Source organism: Salmo salar, unplaced genomic scaffold (assembly GCF_965601325.2).
Source record: "Salmo salar unplaced genomic scaffold, fSalSal1 ptg000335l, whole genome shotgun sequence".
In the NCBI taxonomy this organism is placed as follows: domain Eukaryota; kingdom Metazoa; phylum Chordata; class Actinopteri; order Salmoniformes; family Salmonidae; genus Salmo; species Salmo salar.
In genome coordinates this window covers 691,623-700,712 of record NW_027675353.1, presented here as the reverse complement: position 1 = coordinate 700,712, position 9,090 = coordinate 691,623, and the positions used below count along the sequence as shown (strand labels likewise).

At 41.3% G+C, this 9,090-nt stretch overlaps 1 long non-coding RNA gene across 1 annotated transcript; it reads left to right on the top strand.

The window, feature by feature from the left end:
- The first annotated feature begins 810 nt into the window (after nucleotides 1-810).
- On the top strand, nucleotides 811-9,090 carry LOC145875763 (uncharacterized). The gene is made up of 3 exons (XR_014391327.1): nucleotides 811-990; nucleotides 1,957-2,055; nucleotides 8,750-9,090. It is a non-coding gene; the product is annotated as an uncharacterized LOC145875763 (long non-coding RNA).

The following is a 9,090-nucleotide window of genomic DNA, read 5'->3' as shown; positions in this document are numbered from 1 at the left end:
ATGTTATAGTATGAACCTGGATCCATCATAATGATTCTACATGTTATAGTATGAACCTGGATCCATCATAATGATTCTACATGTTATAGTATGAACCTGGATCCATCATAATGATTCTACATGTTATAGTATGAACCTGGATCCATAATAATGATTCTACATGTTATAGTATGAACCTGGATCCATCATAATGATTCTACATGTTATAGTATGAACCTGGATCCATCATAATGATTCTACATGTTATAGTATGAACCTGGATCCATCATAATGATTCTACATGTTATAGTATGAACCTGGATCCATCATAATGATTCTACATGTTATAGTATGAACCTGGATCCATCATAATGATTCTACATGTTATAGTATGAACCTGGATCCATCATAATGATTCTACATGTTATAGTATGAACCTGGATCCATCATAATGATTCTACATGTTATAGTATGAACCTGGATCCATCATAATGATTCTACATGTTATAATATGAACCTGGATCCATCATAATGATTCTACATGTTATAGTATGAACCTGGATCCATCATAATGATTCTACATGTTATAGTATGAACCTGGATCCATCATAATGATTCTACATGTTATAGTATGAACCTGGATCCATCATAATGATTCTACATTTTATAGTATGAACCTGGATCCATCATAATGATTCTACATGTTATAGTATGAACCTGGATCCATCATAATGATTCTACATGTTATAGTATGAACCTGGATCCATCATAATGATTCTACATGTTATAGTATGCCATGGCCTTTACTGGCCAAAGGTTAAACTACTGTTATGTTTATGATATACTATGGTGTTGTGTCACTAGACTTTGACCAGATATTATTGCATCCAAAGATCAACTGTACCTAGAACATAGATACAGAGCCACTTGTTATCAGGAAGCTGCTCTCTCAGCACAACGGAAAATATCTCAATGACTTGACATGTTCTGGTTGTGAATTCAGGCTACAAGGTAAGAATCTTCCCAGTGATTATTGTAAAGTGTGTAGAGAAATTAAATGTATGGTGTTATTTTAGTATAGTGAATGACTGTAAAACACTCAGATCTAACAGTCCATTTCACCTGGGACAGTTATGTGACAGTTCAATCATACAAAATGGCGCTAACTGGGCGTAGGCAAGTCAAATTCAAAAACATATTGTTCATATATTCATATATTGTGGTTATTTTATAATTTGTATATTTTTATGTATAAGTTGTAAATCGTCTTTCAAAATATCGTAAAATTTGTTTTCTAAACTTACAATGAGCTCCTCTTTCCTGTGTAATTTGGTTTGAAACTACTGAACATACTTTTCTTAACATTGTTATTATGAACTGAATTCAGTAACAGCATAATAATATCATACCTGTTGAACAAAGCAACACACTAGAATGAGAGGAATTATTAAAAGAGAAAGTGACTTATTAATATTATATTGTTGTTATTATTATTATTATTATTAATTAAACTACATGGAGAAAAGGTGAAAAATATCAGTCACGACTACATGTTCATGTGATGCATTAAATCACCTGACTGTTGGGATGTGTCTGTTAGGAAATGTTTTATTTCTAAGAGATAATGAATAAAATACAACAATTGACATTCAATAATTAGTTGTCACTGTGTTAACCACAACCAACATGTTGGATCTCTGTTTAGTTGTTACTGTGTTAACCACAACCAACATGTTGGATCTCTGTTTAGTTGTCACTGTGTTAACCACAACCAACATGCTGGATCTCTGTTTAGTTGTCACTGTGTTAACCACAACCAACATGCTGGATCTCTGTTTAGTTGTCACAGTGTTAACCACAACCAACATGCTGGATCTCTGTTTAGTTGTCACTGTGTTAACCACAACCAACATGCTGGATCTCTGTTTAGTTGTCACTGTGTTAACCACAACCAACATGCTGGATCTCTGTTTACAGGGGACAGTGCTCTAAAATGAGTCTCTCTGGGAAGAGAGAGGAGGAGGGCCCTGCCTCTAAAAGGAGTGTCTCTGGGGAACATGGCACCAAATCTAAGAGGTGAGATTAGTTTTGTAAAGAATTTATCAAGAGTTTATATCCAAAACACTATATCCACCATTTCTTCTCATTTGTGTTTTTTTCTTCAGAAATTAAGGCTTATGGGTGTGTAAAATATTACTGTTCTAAGATTTAAAATTCATAGATTTTAGCATATGCCATTTTACTGAGAACATCACAGCAAGATGACACAAATATTGTTGCATTCTCTAGATTCTGCATTCATAGATTCTCACACTTCATTTGCGTTATAGAGCCCCACAGTGGAGGTGTTATAATACCCATAACACCTAGCGGTCAAACAGGGAAATGGTTCCAATAGTTTTATAGAGCCCCACAGTGGAGGTGTTATAATACCCATAACACCTTGTGTTCAAACAGGGAAATGTTCCAATAGTTTTATAGAGCCTGTGCCTTCTTCAGGGTGATGTCATCAATACTTGAACCAGGTTATGTAGACAAACAGTGCAATTAGTGCAACTAATGACAATAGAGAGGGGTGTGTCATAATTATTAAGTTAATTAGAATGAATTGAATGAAACTGTTAAAAAAACTATAGTTTCTGGCATATTGAATATATCAGGCTATTGTTATCATATAGAAACATAACTGATAATTGTACATAACATTAGCGTCAACATACATTATTGTTTTATTCAATTTCACATATTTAATTGTTTCCTATTTCAATAGGAAACAATCTGGTTCAACCATAATGCATAATGAGCATCATCAACAGGGGAACATATTGGATGTACTCTGATAAGCTGTAGAAAGAATATATCCATTTAAAACAGTGAACTGTTCATAAGGGCCTGAGATCAAAGTCAATATTCAGACCACTAGGGGTCCATGTTTTTAGACAGGATATCCAGTAAGCCTCCCTTTGTAGTAGTAGGATCTCCATGTTACCTCCTCTCCTTGGTAGAGCAACATGCTCAATGCCTGTGTATTTGAGGGAGGAGATTGGATGGTCAGCTTCAACAAAGTGAGCTGCTATTGGACAGTCAATGTTCTTACACCTGATTGAGCTGCGGTGTTCAGCTATGCGTTGTTTTAATTGTCTTTTCGTTTGTCCTACGTAGGCTTTCCCACATGAACAGGTGATGAGATGGATTACTCCCTTGGTCTTGCATGAGATGATCCCTCTAACAGGGATTGTTCTACCTGTATGTTGATGTCTGAAGATGGATGTTTTTATAGTGCTGTTGCACTGTGCTCATGAGCCACGTTTGTAGTTCCCATTTGGGATGGGTGTCAAGAGTGTCTGAGTGGGCTCAGAGGGCAGGTCAGATCTCACCAAACTATCTACAATATTGTGACCACGCTTATAGACCACCAGTGGGGGTTCCTTATAGACCACCAGTGGGGTTCCTTATAGACCACCAGTGGAGGTTCCTTATAGACCACTAGTGGGGGTTCCTTATAGACCACCAGTGGGGTTCCTTATAGACCACCAGTGGGGTTCCTTATAGACCACCAGTGGGGTTCCTTATAGACCACCAGTGGGGGTTCCTTATAGACCACCAGTGGGGGTTCCTTATAGACCACCAGTGGGGGTTCCTTATAGACCACCAGTGGGGGTTCCTTATAGACCACCAGTGGGGGTTCCTTATAGACCACCAGTGGGGGTTCCTTATAGACCACCATTGGGGGTTCCTTATAGACCACCAGTGGGGGTTCCTTATAGACCACCAGTGGGGTTCCTTATAGACCACCAGTGGAGGTTCCTTATAGACCACCAGTGGGGTTCCTTATAGACCACCAGTGGGGTTCCTTATAGACCACCAGTGGGGCTTCCTTATAGACCACCAGTGGGGGTTCCTTATAGACCACCAGTGGGGGTTCCTTATAGACCACCAGTGGGGGTTCCTTATAGACCACCAGTGGGGGTTCCTTATAGACCACCAGTGGGGGTTCCTTACAGACCACCAGTGGGGGTTCCTTACAGACCACCAGTGGGGTTCCTCATAGACCACCAGTGGGGGTTCCTTATAGACCACCAGTGGGGTTCCTTATAGACCACCAGTGGAGGTTCCTTATAGACCACTAGTGGGGGTTCCTTATAGACCACCAGTGGGGGTTCCTCATAGACCACCAGTGGGGGTTCCTTATAGACCACTAGTGGGGGTTCCTTATAGACCACCAGTGGGGGTTCCTCATAGACCACCAGTGGGGGTTCCTTATAGACCACCAGTGGGGGTTCCTTATAGACCACCAGTGGGGGTTCCTCATAGACCACCAGTGGGGGTTCCTTATAGACCACCAGTGGGGTTCCTTATAGACCACCAGTGGGGGTTCCTTACAGACCACCAGTGGGGGTTCCTTATAGACCACCAGTGGGGGTTCCTTATAGACCACCAGTGGGGGTTCCTTATAGACCACCAGTGGGGGTTCCTTATAGACCACCAGTGGGGGTTCCTTACAGACCACCAGTGGGGGTTCCTTATAGACCACCAGTGGGGGTTCCATATAGACCACCAGTGGGGGTTCCTTATAGACCACCAGTGGGGGTTCCTTATAGACCACCAGTGGGGTTCCTTATAGACCACCAGTGGGGGCTCCTTACAGACCACCAGTGGGGGTTCCTTATAGACCACCAGTGGGGGTTCCTTATAGACCACCAGTGGGGTTCCTTACAGACCACCAGTGGGGGTTCCTTATAGACCACCAGTGGGGGTTCCTTATAGACTACCAGTGGGGGTTCCTTATAGACCACCAGTGGGGGTTCCTTATAGACCACCAGTGGGGGTTCCTTATAGACCACCAGTGGGGGTTCCTTACAGACCACCAGTGGGGGTTCCTTATAGACCACCAGTGGGGGTTCCTTATAGACCACCAGTGGGGTTCCTTACAGACCACCAGTGGGGGTTCCTTATAGACCACCAGTGGGGGTTCCTTACAGACCACCAGTGGGGTTCCTTACAGACCACCAGTGGGGGTTCCTTATAGACCACCAGTGGGGGTTCCTTACAGACCACCAGTGGGGTTCCTTACAGACCACCAGTGGGGGTTCCTTATAGACCACCAGTGGGGGTTCCTTATAGACCACCAGTGGGGGTTCCTTATAGACCACCAGTGGGGGTTCCTTATAGACCACCAGTGGGGGTTCCTCATAGACCACCAGGTTCCTCATAGACCACCAGTGGGGGTTCCTTACAGACTACCAGTGGGGGTTCCTTATAGACCACCAGTGGGGGTTCCTTATAGACCACCAGTGGGGTTCCTTATAGACCACCAGTGGGGGTTCCTCATAGACCACCAGTGGGGGTTCCTTACAGACTACCAGTGGGGGTTCCTTACAGACTACCAGTGGGGGTTCCTTATAGACCACCAGTGGGGGTTCCTTAAAGACCACCAGTGGGGTTCCTTGAAGAGGTGTGTGTTTATTTTTGTCTGATTGTAGAATATTCCAGTGCTTTTCCAGTATTGCTATCTATCAGAATACTTGGTGTACTTGGTGCAAAAGACGGTTGTTTTTCTTATTTGGTCGAGTTTTTAGCAATTCCTCTGTTGGTTTTTGAGATATTTTCATCATTGCTGCATCAAGAGTTCTGTCCTTTTAGCCTCTCATTTTGAATTTATCTGTAACTTCTTAGCATTGCTGTCAAAATCCAAACATTTTTCTACCGTACAGTTTTCCCATAGGGAATTGTAGAAACACTTAAAATAAGGGATGTGTTTCGTATAGGGTGGGGTGGCGCGGCGGTCCTTGTGGGCAAATTCTGTCATCAAAGTCTGTCATTCTCTGGATTTATGGTGTTTTCAAGACAACTGTGAACTGGGAAGTTCTAATGATGACGTCAGTGATCTTCGGGTTGGAGCTCTAGAAAGAGGCCGAGATCCCCACTTGGAATTTCGAGTTGGATGACTGTTCAAACCGTATTTTCTCAGTCGGAGCTCGTTTTTTTCAGAGTTTCTAGTTGTCCTGAACTCACTGAAGTCTGAGATTTCCCAGTTTCCAGTTGTTTTGAAGGAAGCAGAATTCATGCTGGATTCACAGCACGGCCAATGTATTCAGCCTTTTCTGTCCCATGGTGTTGCATGTAAATATTTATATTTTTAAGCTTGGAAAAGAGACCCTTACACTCAGAATTGGACCACACACCCTCTCCACTGAATTGCTGGCTAGTGACTGCTTTGCAATGCGTGCAGTTAGCCACTGATTCCTTCCAAACCACTCATTGCTAGCTAAGATTTTGAACGTATGATGTTGACATGATCAGTCCAATCAAAGCTAAGGTAGATATAACGTGATTTGACAATTTTATCTGTGGCCAATGACCTTGAGCCTTTTGGATGGGCACTTCTAATGTAACTCTATGGCAGCACCCAATGGGCTTGAATTTTTGAGCTCTCCCTGTAGATTTTACGGTGACGTAGTGTCTCCATGAGTGACAGAACACTGAGCCAATCAAGGCGCAACTACAGATCATTACCAACCCCTACGCTCAGTATTTTCCTCTGGCTGCCCCACCACCACAGAAAGCACTGAGCTAGGCTGAAACACCTGCATTTAGGAGCTGCCTAACTCAAGACAACAAAAAAGAGCATGTTTGTATGCAGCTTTATTATCATTTGTTTTACATTGTTTGCAAACTAATATGTGAAACGTATTAACTAGGCAAGTCAGTACAAATTCTTATTTACAATGACGCCTACCCCGGCCAAACCGGCGCTGGGCCAATTGTGCGCCTCCCTATGGGACTCCCAATCACGGACGGATTCGAACCAGGTACTTGCAGTGTGTTAGACAACTGTGCCAGTCGGGTGCCAATGTATATTGTATGTTGACTTTGACATGTTGTGGCTTTCAATATAAAAGAATATAAATATGAAGACTTGTATTTCACTTACCAGTCTAATGTAACGTTAGCAGGTAACGTTAGCGTCCTCTCCTTTAGCTGTTGTCTCAAAAAAATGTATGCAAGAATATCGTCAAAAATCTCTATGCTTGGACATTGATTTAGCTTTTCCAGTATTAGCAGCCATATTGTAAGTTCAAAATTTGCAAAACACTTTGTTTTCATAACTTTCATAACTCATAGATATGCGTAACGCGCTTCGCCATATACTTGCATAAATGGCCAAAAGGAACTAGCCTCCTGGCGCGCAAGCAAGCAATTGGTGTGGGATAGGTGAGGCAGGTTTGAGACTGATCTAATGAATTTACAAGAAAAATACACTTTATTTCTCAGCTGCCTCACCAACGTCTGAATGTGCATTAATAGCTTTTAATTGCTAAATATTTCCCATAGATGGCAGCATAAGACCACGAAACATCAGTTATAGGCTACAAGCAGCAATATGATTGACATAAAATAGCATGCAACCCCAAACTATATGTCCCATGATTTTCTAAAATGGTCACTCATTACTTTAGGTAGCTATATAGCTCGTATTTGGGCTGTGTTGCTTTTGGGAGAGCAAATAAACAGTGACTATAGCAGGTATTGAACCCCGGGTAAATAATCACTAGTCAGAACCTCAACCTTATCATTGTGATTTGGATGCATTATAAAAAATCATTTTAAATATCTGATATTGTGAGTAAACAACCTCGGAATAGAAGACAAGACTGCATCTTCCATCCTGCCAATAAATTACATCGTACAAACCTCGTGGTTAGAAAATTACCTCGTTTTGCTCGAGAAGGCAGAGTGCACGTACTGAACCACAGCTACTGTAGTTTCGAAATGGGACTAGAAATAAGAATTACAATTCTCAGACCTTACACTTCCTGGTTGAAATGTTCTCAGGTTTTTGCCTGCAATATGAGTTCTGTTATACTCACAGACACCATTCAAACAGTTTTAGAAACTTCAGAGTGTTTTCTATCCAAATCTACTAATAATATGCATATTCTATTTCCTGGGCAAGAGTAGTAACCAGTTTAAATTGGGTACATTTTTCATCTGGCCGTGAAAATACTTCCCCCTAGTCCCAAGAAGTTAAATAATTGTTATATATTTTGTCAACGTTTATGATGAGTATTTTTGTAAATTGATGTGCACATTCACCGATGGTTTTGGTGGGAATACATTTTCTGAACATCAAGCGCCAATGTAAAATGCTGTTTTTGGATATAAATATGAACTTTATCGGACAAAACATTCATGTATTGTGTAACATAATGTCCTAGGAGTGTCATCTGGTGAAGATCGTCAAAGGTTAGTGCTTCATTTAGCTGTGTTTTGGGTTTTATTGACACATGTCCTTGCTTGGAAAATGGCTGTGTGATTATTTTTGTCTATGTACTCTCCTAACATAATCTAATCTTTTGCTTTCGCTGTAAAGCCTTTTTGAAATCGGACAATGTGGTTACATCAAGGAGAAGTGTATCTTTAAAATGGTGTAAAATAGTCATGTATTTGAGAAATTGAAATTATTAGATTTTTGCGCTAGCGCCCCATGTAGCCCATAGAAGTTAAACAGTTTTAGAAATGTCAGAGTGTTTTCTATCCAATACTACCATGCATATGCATATCCTAGCTTCCGGGCCTGAGTAACAGGCAGTTTACTTTGGGCACGTTTGTCATCGAAACTTCTAAATTCTGCCCCCTACCCTAAAAGCTAATACATGAACGTTTCTGAAAGTGATATATAGCGTTTTGTAATGAAACTCTTCTTATGTTTCCCCATCTGAGATCAGAGTAGATGAGAAATGTAATGTTTGTCTCTGTTGTGTTGAAGACAAATCAAGCAGGAGAGACCAGCCTCCCCTGTTCCCAGCTGTGTGTCCATGAAGAGTGACTGGTCTATGCTTGAACCTATATCCTTTAGAGAGGGAGACTTTTCTACTGAACAAAGGTAAGAAGAACTCATGGGTCATGGTCAGTGAGTTAAACAACACTGTCTCTAGTCATTTCTCCTCTCCCATTTTCACATTTCTTTTTGTTGTTTTCATAATCCATAGGCTAATACTTTAGTCCATTTTCATAGTCCTAAAACAATATTAAACAAACACAACGTTCCCTCCCTGTGTGTGTGTGTGTGTGTGTGTGTGTGTGTGTGTGTGTGTGTGTGTGTGTGTG